The 23981-nt window shown below is 33.9% G+C and overlaps 1 long non-coding RNA gene across 2 annotated transcripts; it reads right to left on the minus strand.

Annotated features, from left to right (window-relative positions):
- Nucleotides 1-4214: 4214 nt before the first annotated feature.
- Nucleotides 4215-4742, minus strand: LOC125063790. Of its 2 annotated transcripts, XR_007119570.1 has the most exons (3): nucleotides 4693-4742; nucleotides 4529-4612; nucleotides 4215-4456 (listed from the first exon to the last, which is right to left on the minus strand). It is a non-coding gene; the product is annotated as an uncharacterized LOC125063790 (long non-coding RNA). The 2 variants fall into 2 exon arrangements; XR_007119569.1 differs by lacking the exon at nucleotides 4693-4742 and having other exon boundaries at nucleotides 4529-4649.
- Nucleotides 4743-23981: the final 19239 nt, after the last annotated feature.

Raw genomic sequence — 23981 nt, forward strand, 5'->3', positions numbered from 1 at the left:
TCTCAGTGGGTTTCTCGTTAAGAGCCGCGAGTTCCGCCTCGGCTTCACTTTCTCTCTCTACTCTCCGGGCTCTTTGGTATCCCGCTTTCGTGCGTTCGTGCGAAAGAATAGGGGTGTCGCTGCAGCTACTCTCCTCGTCATCCTGTCTCGTTCTCTTTCGGGGTCGCCAGAAGCGCGACTTCTCCCCTGGGGTGCAAGGAGCCTCACCTAGTCCTCGAGGACTCTGTTGATTGTGTGTCGAGCTTATGCTTAACATGGAGCTTGTTGAGTCTGAGCTCATATTGTCAGCCATCGCGGTCCAGGTCCAGGTTGCACTTCGCACCGGTGATGGACATGAAGTGCGCTGGACGATCTCATTGCTTTCCCTTATTGCGATCTCTCCTTGTGTAGAAGGTGTTGCAAAAGCGCCTGAGCACTCATCCAACCGCCCGCTACGATCCGTAAGCTTGTTCATTATTTCCGTATTATTGCCAGGTCGTGAGTTTTTGGGATCTATCGCATGGTCGTGGTCCGCCCCCAGAATACGATGCGGACCGGATGCCATGACCACTTGGTCATGGGAGGGATTTGACCCTCCTGGGGTAGTCTTTACTTTTCCGTTACTTTCCATGCTTTGAGGTGCTTTTAATTTTAAGGAGGGGTAGCTCCCCTCTTTGGTGCCCTAGTGACCGGGTTTAAACCCCCCGGTCATGCATCCCATCGCCGGGAACCAAAACTTGGGATTCAGGTGACCTGTATACGGACAAAGTATACATAGAGATACACGTTGTAGTAATAATAAAAGCGCGGGTACGGCAGACCAATGTAGGCCGTGGAAGGGTCAGCCACGCATAGGACGCACAGTATGAGTAATCGTTTGTCCTCCACCTTGGCTTCGCATGCAACGAAGCAGCACAAGAACATTATACAGACGGACGTAAAACACCACACTCCGCCAGCCCATTCAAGGGAGGAGGAAACACAGATACAAATAACACCGATACAAGTACACACCGTTGCCGGATAAAGGGAAGCGGGAAATACAAATAACGAGCACGCACACAACGCTCCACAAACCAGCCTGTTGAGGAGCAGGGAACACATTGAGACACGAACAAGACAAAACACAAAGCGCCGAAAAACGCCCGGACAGCTAAAGCGCCCTCTACCCGGCCGCATCTCGCGTGGTTCTTCTAATGAGAACCTGTCGGGAGCGGCTAATAACGTCGTGGTGGTCCCATTTGCTTTCCAGCAGCACATTCAGGCGTACGCCCCGTGCCGCCGGTACTGAGCCCTCCCGCCACGACAAGGCTGGACCCCGCGGAACTACATAGTTCCGCGGTGGGAGGGATCGTACTAACTTCTGAGGTAAAAGCTTCTAACCCCGTGCACCAACTGACTTTTTGTCTATTGCACATTTCACACTTGCTCGTACGGTGAAGGTAAACATCGAACCCCCTTAGACCCAATATGAAACGGCGTTTCAGGCCTAGAAGATAATACTTGCCTATTAGAAAAAACAAATGATGTCGAAATATATACAGAAATTTGAAGCCTAGTCTACATAACTTTTTTAAATGGTTGGACCAGTTAAAGGAGCGTTCAAGTATTACGTAACGCAATTTTTGGAGATTTTTGACCCCCATGAACTCGCCTAAAGTTTTTCAGTACCCAAGTACAGTACTGTACCCAAGTCTAGTAAAACGTTTCGTGACCACCTAGTGACTCTTTAGTTACTATTATGTGGTGTAAGTAGAAAATAATATTAACAATAACGCGTAATTCAATCCCCGCCCCGCATCGTAACGATTTACAAAAGGAGCCCCCCCCCTCCTAAAATTCGTTACGTAATACTTGAACGCTCCCTAAGGCAAAAAAATCTCTGTATAAACTTATTTCTTTCAATTGATCATAAATAATATTTTATCCCGTTTTCTTTATTGTTTTTATTATTTTACAGTACTATTCGATTGTTCGTGTTGAACTGAACATTAAAGGCATCATTAATTTTAGGTTTACAAGTTATAAAATATCCCGATAAATTCTCAAGTCCAAACTGGCTCGTTTATTTGATAAACAACCAAAGTTTATGACGTAATTTAAAGGGTCGTGAAGGGAAATACAATTATCTTTTGAAAATAACTAACGAGTTGTCTATATTGTGTAAAAACATTTAAATGAACAAATAATTGTTAATTTAATTGAAATCGGAATGTACATCCTTTTTGCGCATCCATTGTTGAGAGTATGTGGATACGTATCAAAACACACCAGCACCTGTAACTTCCAATAAAAGTCAAAAGTCAAACATCATTTATTCATGTAGGTAACACAATGTACACTTATGAACGTCAAAAAAGAAATATACTTTAAATACTTCTAATTTTACATTTACTGCCAGTTCTCAAATCAAGGGCGTAGAACGGAAGAGAAGAACTGGCAATGAACTCTCCGCCACCCTTTTTAGTCAATTTTTTTGTTTTACACAACGTTTGTAATAGCGACAGCGATTCCCATACCCAAATTTTCGTATGCAATTTCGATGTAGGCCTCACAATATCCTTAGTGCTGATGCCCCAAGGTTGGGACATCATCTATGACCCAACTGATGTCCCATCTATAGAGATCCACATCGAATTTGCAAAGAAAAGACGGTACTGCTGTCGCTACTGGAAGTTGAAGTAAGCGCTCAGAACAGCCTGATCTCAAGACTCCCTTCGCATTGTATCGTGGGTTGACTGGCTTATAGAAAAATTAATCATGAAATAGACGTTGAAATGTGTCGTCTCGTAACCTTAACGGGATAACGTTTTCCTGTTTCCGCAAACGAAATCCTGGCTGTGACATTTTAGGTAACGTGGATTTTATTTTGAAAGCAAATAACGTCATGGAAAATTAATAGGAGAAAACTCTAATAAATGTTTCACGAAAAGTCACTTTATGTTATTATTGATAAATGTGTCTGGTTTTATGCAAGAATACGCTCCAGTCGATTTGCTTCACGCTTTCATTCATTAGTGATGTGAACGAATACGATAGAATATTAATAATACTGACAATTATTCCAGTAAGTTATTTGAGCTGTACAAGGTGTACCATCTACTCGTATGTTTGTATGTATGAGTCGTATAACGGCAAACATTTTGGTCTGTTTTAGCAGACCAAACAAAAGAAGGTATCCTAGCACCATGCATACTCCTAAATATCACAATCGCTATATAGAAAACTGCCTTGCGATTCTGTAACTCACTTTTCGAACTCGCACAGCGGTTTCCGCAGCGGCGGTCGCGCTCAAATCAGTCGTGAAGCAGTCATTTTACGATTTGGTGTTCTTATAAGGAGGGAGTTTGTAGTTTATTAGTTCTGATAAACAATAAACTATACTAACACATAAAACAGATTAATATTAAGATACAATTAAACACCGTCGGTCTTACTAATAAAGATTTATGCACATCGTATAAGCCTGTTATAAGAAAAATGTTACTAATAATGTCTGAATTGACAAGGTTGATGTATACTGCTGTTATAACAAGTGTCTGGTTTGTATGAAGACTTGTACAATGCTTATACAACGCAGAGGCCTAGTTTAACGGGTGTATAAGACAAAAATTGCGTAATTTCATCTGATTTCGCGTTTGACAGCATTTTTTGACTGTTTAGTTCAAGGAAAGATTTAAGTTAGTAGATATTTGTGTTTGTTGAAAATAGATTTTATAGATCAAATAGAAGATTTAGATAATATTGATATGCAGCTATCAATATATATATCATACATACGATTGAAGATTTGCCGCCTCCAAGGAAAGTCAAAGAACATACCAAACTCGGTGCAATCCGTTATTACTTTCGCATGGCGATTTCAAAACAAAATACCGCTTTTCAAAGAAGTATGTTATGAAGATCTGTGACAGAGTGCGAGCTGATGTCGAAAAGAGTACTAGAGGTGGAGGGTTTTCGATTTAGGTGTCTTCTTCATGGCTTCTCAGTGTCATTAGAAAATGCCAAATTATATATAGTAGCACTAGCAATCCTCCACAATATTGCTATTGATATCAAAGAAGACCTGGATGTTACGTTTGATGACACTGAGAATGCTCCAGAAGAACCAAGGCCAACCTAGACGCCCCCAAGCAATCTGGCTAGAAAAGCTGCTAGAGCTGCTTTTATTGAAACATATTTTTAAGGCTGTTTTATTTACATAGTTAAGGACTTGAAATAAATAAAAAGTTATATTTCATTTAAAACGGGGGTTTTATTTTTTTTATAAGTATATAATTATTTATTTAATTGCTGCTGTAACAATTTGAGCCTTAGAAGATGCTTCTGTCTAGCCCTTTCGTGAGCTTCGGCGAGTCGCTTCTGTTTGAGCTCATGTGTTTCAGCCATCTGCCTTTGTTTTTTTTTCGTGCTCTTCCTGGAAACACTGGAACACTACCGTGTTGCGGAGTTTGGCACTTTCCACTATTTGAGATGCCTAAAAAATTTAAGTATGATCGTTGAGGGATTTTGAATGAAATAGTCCTTTCTCTATCACATTGATACTAACCTCTTCTAACTTTTGTACTGCAGAACGCGGCTTTTTATGTAAAATTCTAGTCCTCTTTGTCTGAGGTTTTGGAGTTTCTATTAGCTGCAAATAATAAAATGTTATTAGTATATTGAGTAAATATGTATATAATTGCTTTGGTTGATAAAATAAATACAACTTACATTAGAATTATGAGTCGTATCAAAATTATTAAATCAAACGTCAATCAAACACGGTGGGTTGCCAGGGTAACAATAAATAAGGGTCGTTTTGTTATTCAACCAATACGCATCGATTATTGGTCAAAGAGGAGTTTATGCCCTGTACAAGCTCTATTCACTGAATTACTATCACCTTGTCATAACTCATGTATAGTGATTTTTTATTAGTAAGACCGCGTGTTTGTATGTTCAGGAACAAAGAATTAAAAAGACTACTTTACAAAAGTAAATATAAGGTGTAAAAATATATAGAAGGCTATAGATTTTTGATCACAAATAAATAACTAAAATATGTAACTATGCCGTAAGTTAAAAAGTTAAAAAAGTTAAAAAGGGTAAATGGTTAAATTATTAATATTTTTTATTGTACTTCCTAGTGACAGATAAACCAGGCCTATATAGGCGATTTACATTAATTACATCCTTTAATAGGACAGTGTATAAATATTTAAGTAGCGCCTGTGCACTTGAGCTTCACGGCCTAAGAGCCCCTACTCCAAATGGAAGAACAAAGTTGGAGGAAAGACTCTTATACTTGAGCCGTTTATTCTTTTCCGCCTGGTCTGCGGACGCGCCAGTTTTTGTGTTTGTCCAAGGGGCTAATATGTCCACATAAGTAGCATTCCAAACCAACCTAAGTAGTTTTACAATCTACCGGTTTTATGTTAATCTTTTTACAATCACCTGAGCAACCAGCTGTTTCCTTTTTAACGATAGTCCCGACTATCGACAATTACATTCACAGCCCTACCGTAATCACGTTGCAAACGCGGCAGGCCACGATTTTACGTACTAACAGACTATCAAATATTTTGCCTAAAACCATAGTACCCATATTGTCGCTAATTAGTTATCGATAAATTGAGGTTCGAAGTAGGTAAATGTATACAAGTCAATAAACTAATTGTAATTTGCCCTGGTTTCACATTGATGATATTAAGTTATTTGTAGGCGTTATATTGAAATAATAAATAAATATCGCAATACAGCGAGTAAATGCTGCCAGCGTTAAAGGAACACTGCCACAGGGACCAAACTTTTCAAATTTGTTTTAATTTTCTTTTTATTCATTTTAAAAATATTTTTATTCTTACTATGTACCTATGTTAAGAAAATTGTAAATACTGTATATTTGATTGTTATTATTACTAATAAAAGAAAATTTAATTATTAAAATATTAAAATAAAATATATAGCAGGGAAGTATTGGAAACTTGTAGCGAAGATGATGAGACAAATGTAAGAATTTGGATGTGGCTTTCATACCATCAGAGGTCGTGTACTAATATTAAATACAATAAAACATAAATTAGAGCAGCGTTGGCCTAGTGGCTTCAGCGTGCGGTCGTAAGTTCGATCCCCGGCTGTGCACCAATGGACTTTCTTTCTATGTGCGCATTTAACATTCGCTCGAACGGTGATGGGAAACATCGTGAGGAAACCGACATGTCTTAGACCCGAAAAGTCGACGGCGTGTATCAGGCACAGGAGGCTGATCACCTACTTGCCTATTAGATTGAAAAATGGTCATGAAACAGATTCAGAAATCTGAGGCCCAGACCTCGAATGTAGGCTATTATTATTTTATGTTATATTAAAATAATAACGAGTAATTCAATCCCCGCCCCGCATCGTAACGTGTTACAAAAGGACCCCCCCCTCCCAAAATTCGTTACGTAATACTAGAAGCGTATACTAAAATACGTAGAAGCTAGGCTGCTTCTAAGTGACCGTTATTTAGACTAAAATTATCTTTATTTTCCGTTTCACCTTCCAGCATCTTTTGGCAACCTATATAGAAACTTTTTTAAATCTAAACACCAGTTTATAACTTTATATGGAAAATAAGGAATGGCCAAGAGACGTTTTTTACTTATTCACTTGAGTTTATTAAATCCGTAGGAAGTGGCACAAAAACCCTGAGGCCTGTTCCGGGGTCGTCAAAGTTAATTACGTTTTTATTCAATTCATAAATAAATAAAATCTAGAAAATCGAATTTCAATAAATTGGTGTTCAAAGTAATTTGTTCAATGGAAAAATCTTATACTAAAATAAATAAAACAACTTAACAAAGTGTTCAAAAATATACAATATTCTTAATCTACATAGTAATAATAATAATATTAATAATAAATAAAAAAAAATAGAAAATTAAAACAACATAACGAAGTGTTTAAAAATTTCAAATTCAGTTTATATTACTAGAAAGATCGGGAATGGTTGCCAATAGTTTACTAGCAAACGAAACTGGGGTTTCCAATTCATTGGCTTTTTGGCCAATTACTACAATAAATTTATAATAATTTCTTGTTCTCAAATCAAGGGAGTAGAACGGAAGAGACGAACTGGCAATAAACTCTCCGCCACTCTTTTTAATCGCAGATCCATTAACAAAGAAGTTGCGCCTACTGAGTGCTGTCTCCGACACTATCGAAATCTTTATATGTTCGCTAAGTGACTTCACAGTAGCTACGCAGTCAATCTGTATTTAATATTATATTTTTTTATTTTCGAAATTATCGTATTGGTTTAGTACTGTACGGCTAGAATATGTATTTGTTGTAAATAAGTGTTTACTTATTTACAACAAATACATATTCTAGCATATTCTAGTCTATTCTGGTCAAACGAAGCCACAGGTATTTAAATCGTTTAAATATGTTAAGATAAATTAGATATATTCTTGAAGATGAACAAAAATGATAATAAATCTAATAAAAGCGGACCGTTCAAGTTTTACTAAATCCGAAGAGCAATCAAAATAAATCTACCCTCCGAATAATCCGTCACTCGCCTTTTATTCGCTCTCTTCAATTAATAACGTCTTGAGTACACTTTAGGGTTCCATACTATGTTCCATATTATGTTCCTAATTATACTTACTTCTTGACTTCAAATATCTCCTGGATGGGGCAGAGGCCGTCCATAGTGACTCTCCATCGCGTTCATTCTTTTGCCTCGTATTTTACCTCGCTCCAAGTATTTCCGGCTCTCTTTGCCTCATCTGCGACTGTACGACGGCAGGTTCACTTGCGATAGCCTAGATCTTCTGTATAGGCCGGTAGATACCCAGAATAGGGCGACAGTGGATGCCGAAGACTTGGCGCCGCGCTAGTGATCTTCCCACCCATAGAGCAGCACAGAATTATAGTTAGTATATCAAAAAGTCCAAACCAGTTTCACAAAAACGCAGCTCGTCAGTAAGAATAAATTTTGAATCTACCTTCAATTTTACAAAGTTTTAATTTAACTTCAATAAAACTCTTAATTTAATACAAAAGAATCCATAGTATTTCTTCCCATGGTATGAAACTAATGCTACGTATACATGAATCAGTCAAACATCGAAAGCAATTAAACTCGCTCTCACCTCATTAACTTGAATAAATTATACGGAACCTCATACTAATAATGTCTGTCACAGATTGCTAAATTACACTACGTCTGTTGAATCGAATTTCATGGATCATTCATCATGATGTCAATTATTTTAGGATGATATTATTTGATATGGACATTGAAATCAATTAAGCGTGAAGACAAATTGAAACTTCAGTAGCAAAATACAAATGTTATACATTCACTAGCTGCCCCCGCGAATACCTTTTTAGTCCAATACCAACATGGAAAATTTTGCTATGCCACCCCAGAGACTGTTCGGTTTTCTGGAATGAAAACTTTTTACGTTTTTCTGTGAATTTTTCTCTCTATAAACCTCAGAGATTTTAATTAACAAATAAAAAATAGGAGTTATAATAGAGGAATGAAAATTAAGGGTTGTATGTATTTTTGTATGCTGTATCATAAAAAATAAAAATATTTTTTTTTGGGGAGGACACCCTTTATCACTTAGGGGTTTGAAAGATAGTATTCTCAGACTTACTGAATATGCATAAAAAGTTCATAAAAATAGGTCGAGCCGTTTCGGAGGAGTATGGAAAGGAACATGGTGACACGAGAATTTTATATATTAGATAAATGAAGACATGGTCCCCATGATCGGGCAAACGGGCAGGAGGCTCACCTTACGTTAAGTGATACACTGCCAGAAGGGGTATAGTTGCGTTGTCGGGACAAAAAGAAAAAAGAAAGATAACATGTACTTGGAAAGGTCGTCTTGGATTTATTACGTGCCTTGTCAGTAAGTGTATCAAATAAATGATTACGATAATATTGAAACGCCTGACGCATAGTGTGTATGTGATTGAAGGGCTCATTGCCGTACTTTATCTTATTAACAATAGAAACGCTGGATAAACTTGTCTTGGATTTAAGCTCTAGTATCTCATACATTAATAACTTAAAATGCGTTTACACTGCGTATCTTTCGTATTTTATTTCGATAGCAACATTATTTTGATATCAAAAGTCGGAGCACGGATTCGTTTTTCGTATCTCGTACGTGACAGTCCTTATGAAAAAGAAATACTGATATCGTAAGATTGCGTAAAATACTTTGCACATTTGTATTAAACTAGTGATATAGCATGGCTTTGTATAAACGCTGCAACTCTTAATCGAGATACGAGATCGGTGTGGAGAGTGTTTTCAGTCCCGTGACCTCTTTGAGCACTAACATTCAGTATTTTATTTATCAGTCAAGTTTGTTCAACCCAGAATAGTTATTATTTTTATTTATTTCGTATTTAAAAGAAATTACTAATGAATAGCCAACGATGGAATCTATATATTATATATATAAGAAAAATGGTCTTCGTTTGAGGCTCCTTCACGCCTAAACCACTGATCGTATCGACATGAAACTACTGCCATTCGATGCGAAATTTTTCCTAGATGGCTATTTATTTTTTTAAATTCCAACGTTCCTTCATTTTTTAATTACTGTTTTACTTTTATGAAAATTTATACATACGGACTTCACCGCGGAAACATTCGGGGAGGCTTCCTAGACCTCAAAACGTCAACATCTGTTAAAAACTGGATTTTCGAAAATTTTCAATTTTCTTAGCGGGAAGTTAAAAAGAAGAATAATAAAAATATGAAAAAAATAATAATAATGAAACATACAATATTATTTATTTTCTATTTTAATTCGCCCAGCGACGCGAGCGGGAAACGGCTAGTACATAATATATACAAAAAGGTTCAGACGTATACGGATCTTAGAAAAATAATAATCCAAAATTTTAAATACATTTAACCAAGTAATACCTAATTCGGCTGTATGCACCCTGCATATGTGGTATGGTTATGGATATTCTTAAGAGTATTCCGCGATAGCTTAAACAAGTCTAGGCTTAATAGTGGTCGTTGCTTAATAGTCGTCGACTGCTACTAATATATTTTATACTCTCAACCTCTCAAAGCAAAGCTAGACATATATCGAAATTGTTTTCATATATGTTAGATATAAGTAATATACAGTATAGTTTCTACATACAGCGATGTACGTCATTCTCCATTAGATTTTATCCTCATATTGAGTTTCTGTATCTAAAATTTTACATATTATGCGTAATAAGAAATAATGAAATATTTCTGAAGAACAGTCACTCAGGCTTTGCTCATTTATAAAGCAGCAAGTGTATATTAAATTCTGAAGCAGGATTAAATAATTGAAATTTTAGCTATTATTTACACTTAAAAAATGTTTCGTAATGTTCCAAACCGTATACAGCCTATGAAACGTATGAAAATATTAAACTTTCTGTGGAATACGTTAGTTCTGTTGGAGTTTTTTTTTCATTTCAATGTGCGTCCTGTGATGGATGCTCTCCAAACAAGCTGTCAAAAATCTAGACTAACGCAATTTTAACTTCGATTTACTCCATGTTTTTCCGTGTTAGTACTAACTATAAAACCTAGGAGTTACTTACCAAATTACTAGTTGGAATTGAAACATTTTTTGTAAAATTGATGTTCTCTTAGTCCCTGAGAATCGACCCGAAAATTTCATTCATAGACAAATATTTTCCACTTCTGGTTTGTTATTATGCTTGAAGTAGCTTCAGACGATAATATTTCATTTTGCATTTACGTGTCTAGTGTTATACAATTTCTGGATGAATTTCGTGAAAACTTGAGCTGCAACTAAAGCGTAATGTTTTTGTGATGTCTTGACATGCTTACTTAAATTGTAACCTGTTCGAATAAGTACAAAATCAAATAATTAATTATTGAATTTACTAGTAAACTGCGTCTATATAATTATTATAAACTAGTCACTGGAATAATAAAGATCAAGTCATACTGAACGAACTGTTTAAAGTACTTTAAACTTTGACATAAGTAATTTTTTTAATACATGTACAATACTGAGACATTATGCAACATTACGATCTAGCCTATTTAACCTTAATATATTGTGGACTAACCTAGTTAACGTATAAGGATATTTAACATAAGAAAGTACACATAACACTACTTTCAGACATAAATAATAATAGTGTAATATAATTTTATATTTAGTCAAAATAGTTTTTTGAAGACTTCATTACAGTTTCGCAAATATTTTGAATAAAATATATCAGATAACTTTTAGCCTAAGATAAATTTTAAGAAGTTTGAATATTATGGTGCGCTTACACGAGGGCAATAATTGCTCGGCGATACGAATGGACCGATCTGGAGCAATTAATGGAGCGATTTCAATAAATTCAATAAATGTCAATAAATTATTTCGGCGATATTGCTTCTAATTGCTCTAGATATTTCATATCGCTCAATGTCGCAGATACGAATTGACGAATATCCAATGGACTTGGAAATTCCTAGCAATTTTTGTATATGTCTCATTCGCACTTGTTTGTTTTGCGGCTTGCCGTCTTGCTTCCGTGGGGACAGCGAGAGGTCTAAATAATAATAATTTCTAATTACTTTATTCAAAAGTAATTCAAAGTATGTTCGTGACATTCTAGTAAAGTTTTTGAATAATATATTATCTAATTCTTGAAAAAAAAAAACAATTAAATTAAAGAATTAAAGAAAAATTAAAAAAATAATAAATTAAAAATTTAATTAATTAATTATTTTTTCTTTAATTGTTTAATTTTCTTTTCACAATGAAAATTGCGGCCTCTTTGCCAAAAACTATCGCACCCAGATTTGACGCACCAGACGCCTTTTCCTTTTCTTTCTTTTTTGTTTTTTAATAATAAAAAAAGCGCTACAAGCCGCCGAATACTGAAATGCTCGTGTATGACAGTATTGCCTAGTTGATGAAGTTGTGCCATATCGCTCAATATTGTATTGCGCAGTATTGATGCTTGTTGCCGTTGCCGTAAATTGCTTGATGTAGTCGTGACGTCATAATTGACGAGTATTGACTGGAATTGAGCAATTTTAATTGCCCGTGTAAGCGCACCTTTAAAGGAGCTAGGTTGGTTTATGTCTATGAAGCGAAGTCCTTTTAAACAATACATCATTATATCTATAATTATATCAGGAATCAGGATTCAGTATGCAACCACATATTGTCATCCTATTTAAGCCATAGAGTAATTTGAAAAAAATATGGCGTATTTTAATCGAGATTATTAAATTAAGTTTGAGTCGTAAAAAGGTTTTCGGTTTAAAAACTCTAAATTCAAATAATCTTCATATAGTAGTCAAAAAGCATTGGTTGCTGCAGCCAATAGATAGCAATTTAAACGTATTATATTGTTTCACGTTGATTCGTTATTTGTTATGGTGCGCTTACACGAGGGCAATAATTGCTCGGCGATACGAATGGACCGATCTGGAGCAATTAATGGAGCGATTTCAATAAATTCAATAAATGTCAATAAATTATTTCGGCGATATTGCTTCTAATTGCTCTAGATATTTCATATCGCTCAATGTCGCAGATACGAATTGACGAATATCCAATGGACTTGGAAATTCCTAGCAATTTTTGTATATGTCTCATTCGCACTTGTTTGTTTTGCGGCTTGCCGTCTTGCTTCCGTGGGGACAGCGAGAGGTCTAAATAATAATAATTTCTAATTACTTTATTCAAAAGTAATTCAAAGTATGTTCGTGACATTCTAGTAAAGTTTTTGAATAATATATTATCTAATTCTTGAAAAAAAAAAAACAATTAAATTAAAGAATTAAAGAAAAATTAAAAAAATAATAAATTAAAAATTTAATTAATTAATTATTTTTTCTTTAATTGTTTAATTTTCTTTTCACAATGAAAATTGCGGCCTCTTTGCCAAAAACTATCGCACCCAGATTTGACGCACCAGACGCCTTTTCCTTTTCTTTCTTTTTTGTTTTTTAATAATAAAAAAAGCGCTACAAGCCGCCGAATACTGAAATGCTCGTGTATGACAGTATTGCCTAGTTGATGAAGTTGTGCCATATCGCTCAATATTGTATTGCGCAGTATTGATGCTTGTTGCCGTTGCCGTAAATTGCTTGATGTAGTCGTGACGTCATAATTGACGAGTATTGACTGGAATTGAGCAATTTTAATTGCCCGTGTAAGCGCACCTTTAGGTTTTAGACGTCCGGGTTCCTCACGCTTCCACTTATAGATATAATCATTTATAATTTATGAGTGCATAGCCAGACTTCAAACGTATCTTTGCTTTGCCATACGTTTGTAAGACATAGAAATATTACATTACAAAATCGACAAAAAATTATTTTTCGTTCTCATTTGATACTTTTATGGACAATTTATGGAACGAAATTTCCTATAAGGAAAACCGGCTTTCATTCCTTCTATAGTCATCTTCCAAAGATTGTTTAGTTGATTAAACGGAAATGTTACGTTCATGTACACTTACATTGACAATAAGGGTAAATTGCTTTGCGTAATCAAAACGTAAGCGCCGCTTTAGGGCGAAAACAGGTAGTGAAAAAAGTTTAAAAACATTATCATTACAAAAACCATCCTTCACTCAGATTGAATACGCGGATAAAGATATTTATTACGACCACCCACAGATGTTTTCCGCAATTTTTGTTATTTGATAATCAACCATAATTGCCGGGAATAGAGTCGTTATTGTCTAAGCCATAAAAGCTTATTAGAGAAATGCTTTTCTCTCATTGTTGGCAAAGAAAGATTCTTTGTTGATAATACCGTTCACGCCTTCATGAGGCTAGAAGTTTTAAACCCTAAGTTTCTGAAGTTGTAACATACTTAAAACCAATGTCTCTCTTATTGCAAAAAAACATAGTAACGTTAAATAGGCTTTAACAATTTAAACTTTATCGTATTTTTTTTTAATTTTCATCAATTATTGGCGTTTTGCCTTATTTATTGCTTTGTTTTAAAACACAATTTATCATTTGTGTACGACACATTCTCTAATTGTAAAGAATCAAATGTAAATAAATGACCAGTCCCAAAAAATTCTAAACAAAGTTAATCTGTGTAAACAAATTTTTCAGCTCTACGGAAAACGTATTCGGCCAATTAACAGCTAGGAAAATGTAATTAATGGGTTAATTTGAGCTTGGAAATTGCGGAAAATCTCTCGAGTAGAAGGAAAGTATTTTATATTTAATTATCTTTTCGTTAAAAAGTACTGACTTTTTAACTGAGTTTACAAACAGTTTTAATCTCAATTGGTGTAATCAAAGCATTCTCTGTCTCTAGTGAGTATTCTATTCTATTTTCTAGTAAGTAAGTAATATATATTTAACTATGTTTAATAATAAGAATATAACTAATTTTTATATTCACGTTTAACAAATGGAGGCGACAGAAACTGATTGGGCGGACTTGTCAACCACCCATAAAGTAATTAAGTTAACTTGGACTTTCAACTCTCAGGCTAAACTATATCTACGTTTAAATAAAATCGGAGACAAAACTAGATAGAAACTCAGTATATAATATGGTGTTTATTGTCAATTTGATTGCTAATTACCTTATAAATAAAATAAATGGTTTTATAATATATTATAATTCTATGTATTAATTATTATTATAATATGTATTTCGTCACTGTCAAGTTGGAATATTTATTTTATGTAAATCTAAGGAAAGACAATTCGTATATAGAGCTCTCTCTTAGTTCTCGGGGGTTGAAATTTGATTACATTTCTATGCGGTTTTAATAAAGTAAAGTCGAACTATCGATTTCAATGTAAATACCATATAATCTTGAATAGCTCGAGCTTTGACAAACAGTCAGTGTTTGCTAAGTTCATTCATAAAATATCTTTATATATATAATTCTTCTGTGAGTGTGTATGTCACTGAACTTCTCTCAAACGACTGGACCGATTTTGATGAAATTTTTTGTGTGTGTTCAAGGGGATCTGGGAATGGTTTAGATTCACAAATCAGCCCGCCAGATGGCGCTGCAGTCGGTACTTTTGCTTTACTAATCGCTTGAAATATCATGCAGGACAACGTCTGTCGGGTCCAATAGTACTATATATTCTTGAATAGCTCGAGCTTTGACAAACAGTCAGTGTTTGCTAAGTTCATTCATAAAATACTTCTGCGCTGTCAGTGGATAAAGGATTCACATTTCTCTTCTAAAACATTTTACGACGCGGAACTTTGTTTGTATAGAATTATAATACAGGAAGAATTATAATGTGGTAACATTCAAGGTTAAATTAAACAGTGAAGAGCGTGTCCATGTTTTGATATCCGATATAGTTTTTATAATATTTAGTCTGTACACTGTATTTTATAACACTATGTTGTCTGTTATGATAGATTACAATCTACCGAATAATAATACGTTAAATTGTAAGCAGTACGTTGAGGTTCACAATCTTTCGACAGTTCACAATCTCGCAAAATAGATTACAATCTAACGGTGTTTACAATTTTACGGTGACATATATAATTCGTCTTTTATGTTTGATATTAAAATGGTGCCCAAATTTTGTGTTAATAACAAAATTCAATTTCTATAGATCTTTTCCTTCGCCTGTCATTAAGCTAAGGAAAGAAGAAGAAGCCTATAGAATTGAGTCTATATTTCTTCTTTAAAATATATATTTCATTTGTTTTTCAAAAATTAGAAATATACGTAAATAGTTGTCTACTAGTATTATGGTATTTTTGAACAAAGTTTCACGAATATTGTAGCAAATATCACTGCGTAACCCGGAATCTGAAAAACTTTCCACATTATGTTCTGTGATCGACAAAATAATTTATCAGAGAGTTTCGTACAAGCGTATAGAACTTTTGTTCACTTATAAGTCCTTCTTAACTAGAATAACACGAATTATTTGTAATTTTTTTAATTGAAGTAAAATTAGCATTGCTCTAAATTAACAGTAGTTAACTTCGCATTATACACAAAGTGAATATTTCTGGGTCTCAATGTTACATTCTGATTTACAGTTATAAGACGTACGCGTACTTTTTGCCCAGAAATAGGTCATATATTTTTTGAAGTTATACTTCTTTAGGCGCGTTATGAAAAATTGATGAGAGTGAAATTTTACGATGCGCACGCACCGTGACACAAAATTAACAGAATTAAGTTGCCCACGGAATATGCTACGGCATTGGACATAATTTAAAAACAACATTCGAATAATAATAGAATTTATGTTACACTTAATGTAAGAGAATAATAATAAATATTTATTTATTTAATTTTTCAAATGTAAACTGAACTTTATTGACTACAATGACTCCTTTTCCAGTCTTGGTATATTGAATGCGACTGAGTCTGGTAACGTGTTTAAAAAGACTAGCAAATAAAATAAAACATTTATTTGATAAATTTATTTAATATAATCACATTACAAAAGCTTTTGAATTACAATAGGGTGCATTTCATTTTTATTACAAGATATTAAATTAAACGTATATACTGTCGCACTCAATTAATTAGCAATTGAAATCGGAATCGTATTACAATCGACTAATTGGGATACCAATATTCCAATGGCGGCTTTGTTAATGCAATTGTTGGCTATTTATATCATACTAGCTTCATCCATTATTAAGATTTTTTTTTCATCCTCATAAAGTTTACTTCAATTTTATAACAACATTTATTTTCAATAGGCACGGAAATTGAATATAATATAATCATCAGGATCTATTTCTGAATTGCTCTATCAGTTTAGTAAAACACTTAACTCTTCGTGGATATACTAGCGTTTGTTTACAAAAATTTTAAAAACAGTTAACCCCGGAGAAGCTCTATCGATCATTTTTAAAACATTTCCTCTTTCTGATGTTTAGTTTAAACATTAAAACAACAATAATATAGATATATCGTCATGATCGTAAAACAATGTCGGATTTGAAAAAATCCAAAATCCACTTTTTATCAAATTTGGATACTACATCGCCTAAATATTACGGCTACATTAAAAAAAAATCCATGTGTTATAAATTTCAAATTAATCAGTCGGATTTGATTGACGCTTATGTGCATGTGATTTTTCTAGAAAACTGTGTAATTTAATGTTATTATTTGTTTCAAAATAAACCCTTTTGTTTGATTGTGTGCCAATTTTCGTAATTACAGAATATGAATAAAAAAAGTAATGTATTATTTTGAAATGGCCCTGTAAATCGAGCTGCCCCCGAGAACTTCACTTCTACTTTATGTGATTTTACTTAGCCTACCTTTTTAGTACATACCAACATGGAACATTTTGCTATGTTACCCGAGAGACTGTTCGGTTTTTGGAATGAAAACTTTTTAGGTTTTTCTGTGAATTCTTCTCTATATAAACATTAGTTCAAGTCATAAGATTTTAATTAACAAATAAAAAATAGGGGTTGATCTTAGAGGGGTGAAAATTAAGGGTTGTAAGTATTTTTATAAGCTGTATCATAGAAAAATAAAAAGGACAAATTTAGATAGTAGCCGATACTCAGACTTACTGAATCTGCATAAAAGTTTTTATAAGGATCGGTCGAGCCGTTTCGGAGGAGTATTGGAACAAATATTGTGACACGAGAATTTTATATATTAGATATATATACATATACAATCTGCTTTTGAAAAACTGGTACTGTGAAGTCAGTCGGGTCGCAAACATAAGCAAAATTTGAAACATCAATTATAGTGAAAAATGCAATTTTCAGCGAGTTTCAATACTGTATTCTTTGAAGAAAATTTATGGATGGCACTTTGATATTGATTTTATACGTAATGACATTCTTTAGAGTTCGTTTTCCTTTGAACCATTCCACGAGGAATATTTTAGCTCAGCCTTTATTATGCATTTTTGCCGTCAATATTTTTGAACTTTCTGTTAGGTTTTTCTCTTTTTTTTTTCTTTCCGAATGGTATGTTATAACAGTTAAATACTATTAAGATTTCTCTTGGCATATTACAAGCTGTTGTTGTTTTTTACAGTACAGTTGGCTCCAATATAGCGAGGGTCGTTGTTCTGCCTTGCGATTCTGTAACTCACACAGCAGTTTTCACAGCGGCTTTCGCGCTCAAATCAGTCGTGAAGCAGAAGCAATAGTAAAAATTAGTTTTCTGAGAAAATAGTAAGATTTAGCGCTCGCGAAAGTTATAATAGTAGCATATTCATTAGATAGCCGACATCTATCAGTTAAATAAAATGTACTGAAATGTATTACTTGCTTGTCGTAAATCGAATCCATTTTGTAATACTCTATGAAATTGTAGATAATGGCATGACTTAGAGACTGACATTCAATATTTTTTTCTCAGTTGGAAGATAATAAAAAACTTCGACTAATGAGCTAATGAAAAAATGATCCGTTGTTTGCCCACAATTCAACAAGTATTGTTTGGCTATTAATCGAATGTTATTTGTAATTAAATTATAATTAAGAATCAAATTTAGAATTTTGCTATCTGTGGTTGCAACCTCTTTGGTTGGTATATAGAAATCCGGCAATTACCAGAATATGTCACCAAGATCAGGAACAGATGACGCCCGCTCTGATAGGGGTTGATATCCTGTCACTAAGTGTCAGGAAAACGTGACATATTTGATGTAGGTTAAAAACAATACCTTCTGATTTATAGATCCTATATTTTACCGATAAGGTATCGTTTTAGCTGCTCGATGGATTTGTCTAAGCGAAGGGTCCTGAAGGGCGATTTATTTAATGACGCTTCCGATGCTGTGGCGCTGGGATGAATCTTAAGTAATATTTGCGCAAACTTGACGCTATAGTTTTCAATGTTTTTAAAGAATACTAAATATGAAAGTTTATGTAACCTCGCTGCTACTGTGATCTTACTTTTCGATAAAGATTTGCCTGTTAGACTGCGCCATGGGGTAATAGTGCACAGGCAAGCACCACAAACCGCTTCCACACCGGATATTCATGCAAGCCGCAAGGAATGCAAAACAGTATATCCCAATATAAGTGAGGCAGAATACGAAATTCCACCCGTTTCACCTCGACGTCCGCCGTTCCACAACTGAGCGTTTTTCAAGGAAGTTTTTGCCGCGCACCACCACTTTGTGGAACCAGCTGCCCACTGAAGTATTTCCAAACCAATTCGACTTACTGTCCTTCAAGAAAAGAGCGTACCAATTATTAAAAGGCCGGCAACGCACTCGCGAGCCCTCTGGCATTGAGAGTGTCTATGGGCGGCGGTATCACTTAACATCACATTAAAAAAAAGTGATTAACACAGCTTTCAGCTTTATTCACGTTGTTCCGAACGATTCTTGAGTTACACTTGTTTAGTATGTTTCAGCCGCATACAACCGTAACCCCGCGAACCATGGTTGGTGGTTGTTGTGCCACGTTCTGAACGTGCATTATTTCAGCCTCCTCGTTGTCAAGGGAGCGTTCAAGTAGTACGTAATTTTTTCCTTTTGTAAAACGTTACGATGGGGGCGGGGATTGAATTACGCGTTATTGTTAATATTATTTCGACTTTCCAGTTCCTTACACCACATAATGGTAACTTTTAGGTATAAAGAGTCACTGGGTGGTCACGAAACGTTTTACTATTGGGTACAGAAAAACGTAACGGCGCGTTACATGGGGGGAGGGTCAATAATCTTCAAAAATTGCGTGACGTAATACTCCCGAAGTAGTAAATACGTACAGCCCTGACGGGACAGTGCTGAACTCAGACTATTGCAGTCATATAATAGAGCTTATAACGCCTATTATGAGTACAGCCTCGCAGCACTTAGCTTCAATAAATAATAGTTAAAAAGTGTAGCATAGTTTTAGCATCTTTTTACTGTATATGTAGATTATGTTTTGCTTTCAATTATTTATTTTCAGTCTTGTAATTTAAACAAAACGTGCGAGTACTGCAATTATACGAGTTTTCGGAATACGTCATCGTAATTTTATTTTTGGCAGAAGATGATACATGAGTAGGATGAAAGTTATTGTTGGGGCCTAATTGCAAGTTTGACAAAAACTTCATAGAAAAAAGGTTTATTCCTCCAATGGTACACATTCTGACAGGTGAGTTTACCGAATATCTACATCGCTTTCATTTAAAAACAAGCTCTACTGGAATGTGTGAGCCCGAAGTCTAACAAAGCGTTAAAAATATTAATAAAGGTCTCAGGCTCAATATGGATTTGTTTCAGTATGGATTTTATGATAAAGTGATACTGCTGAAAAAATATTGTCTTGCCAAAAAATCTTGGGCCATCATAGAAACACACTCACACCCCTACATATAAGCACCAGGTAATAAATAATAAATAAATAAAGCCTTTATTGTTGTTAACAAGTTTTACACAGAGTAGTTTCGTGTGCCTAAAATTAATTTACTTATGACTAAAAAACACATTTTGACTATTAACTAGAGTTTAATTTTGACTATTAACTAGAGTTTAACTTTGACTATTAACTAGAGTTTAACTAATATACTAACAATTTTACTATCTATAGATTATCGGCAAACGGTAGTTCGGTTACAACTTGGATTCCGACAAAGGCCTCCTCCAAAGCTCTCCAGTCTTTTCTCATTTTTGCAGTCCATGTTGAACCCGCTATTTTCTTAACGTCATCCTCCCATCTCTTAGCCTGTCTTCCTCTATGTCTCTTTCCGTCTAAAGGGACCCTCTAAAGGTTAAAACAAACGTCAAGCACCAGGTACCATACTTTTAATTTGTTATAATAAATGAAAGTATTTCAACCTTAGGTATTAAAATAAGGAAAATCTGAAAAGAAAACTTCAAAGTCTTCGCCTTTTGTGAGAAATGGAGCGAATGGCCTTTAGTTGTCAAAGAGACAGCTGAACTTAATGGTTGTAGTTGTAAGGGGATTACGAAGATAAATTTCTATAAAGCACTCTCATTAAAATGTTTAAAGTTTATAGTAGTGTTAGGCTTAGCTAAGTGCTTTTCACTGGAGAGGTCGCGCGTTCAAGCCCGGGGTTGTTGCACAATTAATTTTGTTACCTTCCCAATTAGCTAGGTCGTACGTAGCATGAAGGTTATTTTCTTGGGGAAAGCTAATAATAATAATAATAATCTTTATTCATTTGTCACAAAAACTTAGTACATAAACAAGTGACAGTTATATACTATTATAAATAAATAATTGTCTTACTTCTGTTTAGGGAAAATGCTAGTTTGTGTGAGAAAATCTAGTGAGAATAAACAATCTTTATTGCAATACTTATAGGAATATACATATAAGGAAACCACATGGGGTATGTGTATGCGTAAATTGTGTGTATGTGTGTGTGTCTGTGTATGTTTTAAAACTCATAGTTCTTACAGCTCAAAATGTACCAAAAACGTAGGTGGCGTAGGAGTATTTCTGACAAACAGGCATAGAAGGCCTTGCTTATAAAGAACTAGCGGACCCGACAGACTTGGTCCTGTCTTAACTGTGAATATTGATTTTGAATTGGTATAATTAACTAAAAAAATCTTTCAGAAACAAAGTGTTTATTATTCTAATGCTTTATGATATACATTCTTTGTTTGTTTTTCTGGCGCGTATATAAATAGTTTTGTTGGTATTCCGACACGGGAACAGGCGACGTAACTGGCCATGTGATTATTTTATACTTATGAATTTTATCAATGTAACAAAAGTCAGTATTTCTTACTATGGTAGTTAAGTATTCTTAAATTTTTTATTTTCTTATTTTTTTCTTTCATAAGAACCTTCTTCTGACAGTAACAAACACAACAAAAAGGGAATTAGCGAAATCGGTCTAACCGTTCACGCGTGATGGACCAAGGGAAATAGGGATACATTTTTATGTATAAAGAATAAATTAATTAAAGGCCCTAAATTAGGCCTTGCCTACAAACAAAAATGTCATGTATGTTCCATTGTTACGGGATTTCACTTGTTTATCTAATTATATAAAATTCTCGTGTTCGTTCCCATACTCCTCCAAAACAGCTTGACCGATTCTTATGAATTTTTAATGTATATTCAGTAAGTCTGAGAATCGGCTACTATCTATCTTTCAAACCCCTAAGTGCTAAGGGGCTAAAATTTTAATTTTTTGGTTTTTAGACAATTTATTTTAAGATACAGCATATAAAAAATACATACAACCCCTAATTTTTACCCCGCCACGATCAACCCCTATTTTTATTATTATATTTATTGAACTAAAAAAATGTTTCCTAGAAATAATATACATGGCAAAACAACGTTTTCCGGGTCAGCTAGTTTTTACTATAAAAGCTTGTTTGGAATGTTAAACAATATTTAAAGGTATTTTCGTTACTTCTCTATTACAAACAACAATTACCTACGCAGAAATAAATAGGAACTAAATAAAATCTATTTTTTCAAAGAGTTACAGCTACTGCTGACGCCGTCTGTGAAAAATTATATTATAAAGTAGAAATTCTAGTAATTTATATTTGCAAAAGTATCGCTTTTTAATTATCTAACAGGGTACTTCCAAAAAAAACACTGAACGAAATTTGAAATGTTTAATGTTATATTAATTTCGTATCACAAAAGTCATAATAATAATTACATATATCTCTTAAATAAAATACTGCTTTACCAGTATTAACTGTAGTTTGACAAATTATGCTACCCTTAGTCTACGTCAAATATTTGTAAGAATTTTTTACAGCGCCTCTAGTGGTTACGTGCTAAAACTATTTCAGACACTTTTCTTCACATAGCTAATTGTTAATTGGTATTTTAAACATAAAAAATGTTCCCGTGAAAAAGGCAGGTAATCATATTATACAATTTCCATTCGTAATAATACTATTAAACATCGTTACCGCCGTTGAGAATTTCTTCACTCGTGCCAAATATAAGTAATAATTTCGTTGTTGAATTTTCAATGAAATCATATTTTACCCTTTTAAAAGTGGAACTCATAATAATATAAAATCTATCTATAGTTAGATTTATATCAAATACATCAATTAATTTAATACATGTATGTGTAGAAGTCATGTTTTTCACAAAATCTAAAATAATTAATATATTTTGTATAAAATTAAGGTTATACCTACATAATAATAAAAATTTATGATGACATATTTTCATGGCAAGTCACATGGTTATTCGAGTTTAAAATACATTTTTTTACATACAAAATAATCTAATACGTATGTCAAAGCCTGCCTTAAAGAAATATATCTCTCATCATTTATAATATATTTACAATCTTTCATATTATACTGACTAGATTTATTTTGGTATTGAAAATACTTATATGATATTATTTTCGAATGTTAACTGTATCGGTCAGACACAGAAGACCCACATAAATAGTATCTATGAATCAGGTTCATTGTCTGTCTCAATCCCTAAGGAAAGGGACAAAAAAATCTTCTAATAGCTTTAAAAAAGGTTAATTCTTAAGACTTGATTTTAATATTTATTCTACGGAATTGAAGCTTATTATTTCCTCTCAATACTGTCTACCGTCGATTCTCTACAATACGTTATGTCAATACATCAGCGGGGAAATATTTTTATTTAGGAAAAACTAAGATGGATGAATGTGGAAAGCAATAAGCTAAAACATTTTTTATCTTGGTATTTCAAATGACGGGAACACGAGAATATGTAGAAATATAAGAAATGTAGAGAAAAACTAATAAAATGAGTATGGTGAATAAGTAAGTCCGACTTCAAGGCTTGATAAATAAATAAAATTGTATATCACATATAGAAAGCCATAATACATTGTATATATTCAATGCTTTTCTTTCATATACTGGGTGGCACAAAAGTAAAGACCCTATTTGGTTCAGCTATAACATTTTTTCTAAATTAGAAAACTAGATTTAGTTTTTTTTTATGTATATTTGTGCCATTAAATTTCGTAACATTAGGATTTAAAGATGATGTCTTTTAAATGGTGACCTCCAGAGTTGATGCACATTTGAGCCCTATTTATGACATTTTGCATAAATTGCCGTAATACTTCCTGCGATATGT

This window comes from Pieris napi, chromosome 3 (genome assembly GCF_905475465.1).
Source record: "Pieris napi chromosome 3, ilPieNapi1.2, whole genome shotgun sequence".
NCBI lineage: Eukaryota > Metazoa > Arthropoda > Insecta > Lepidoptera > Pieridae > Pieris > Pieris napi.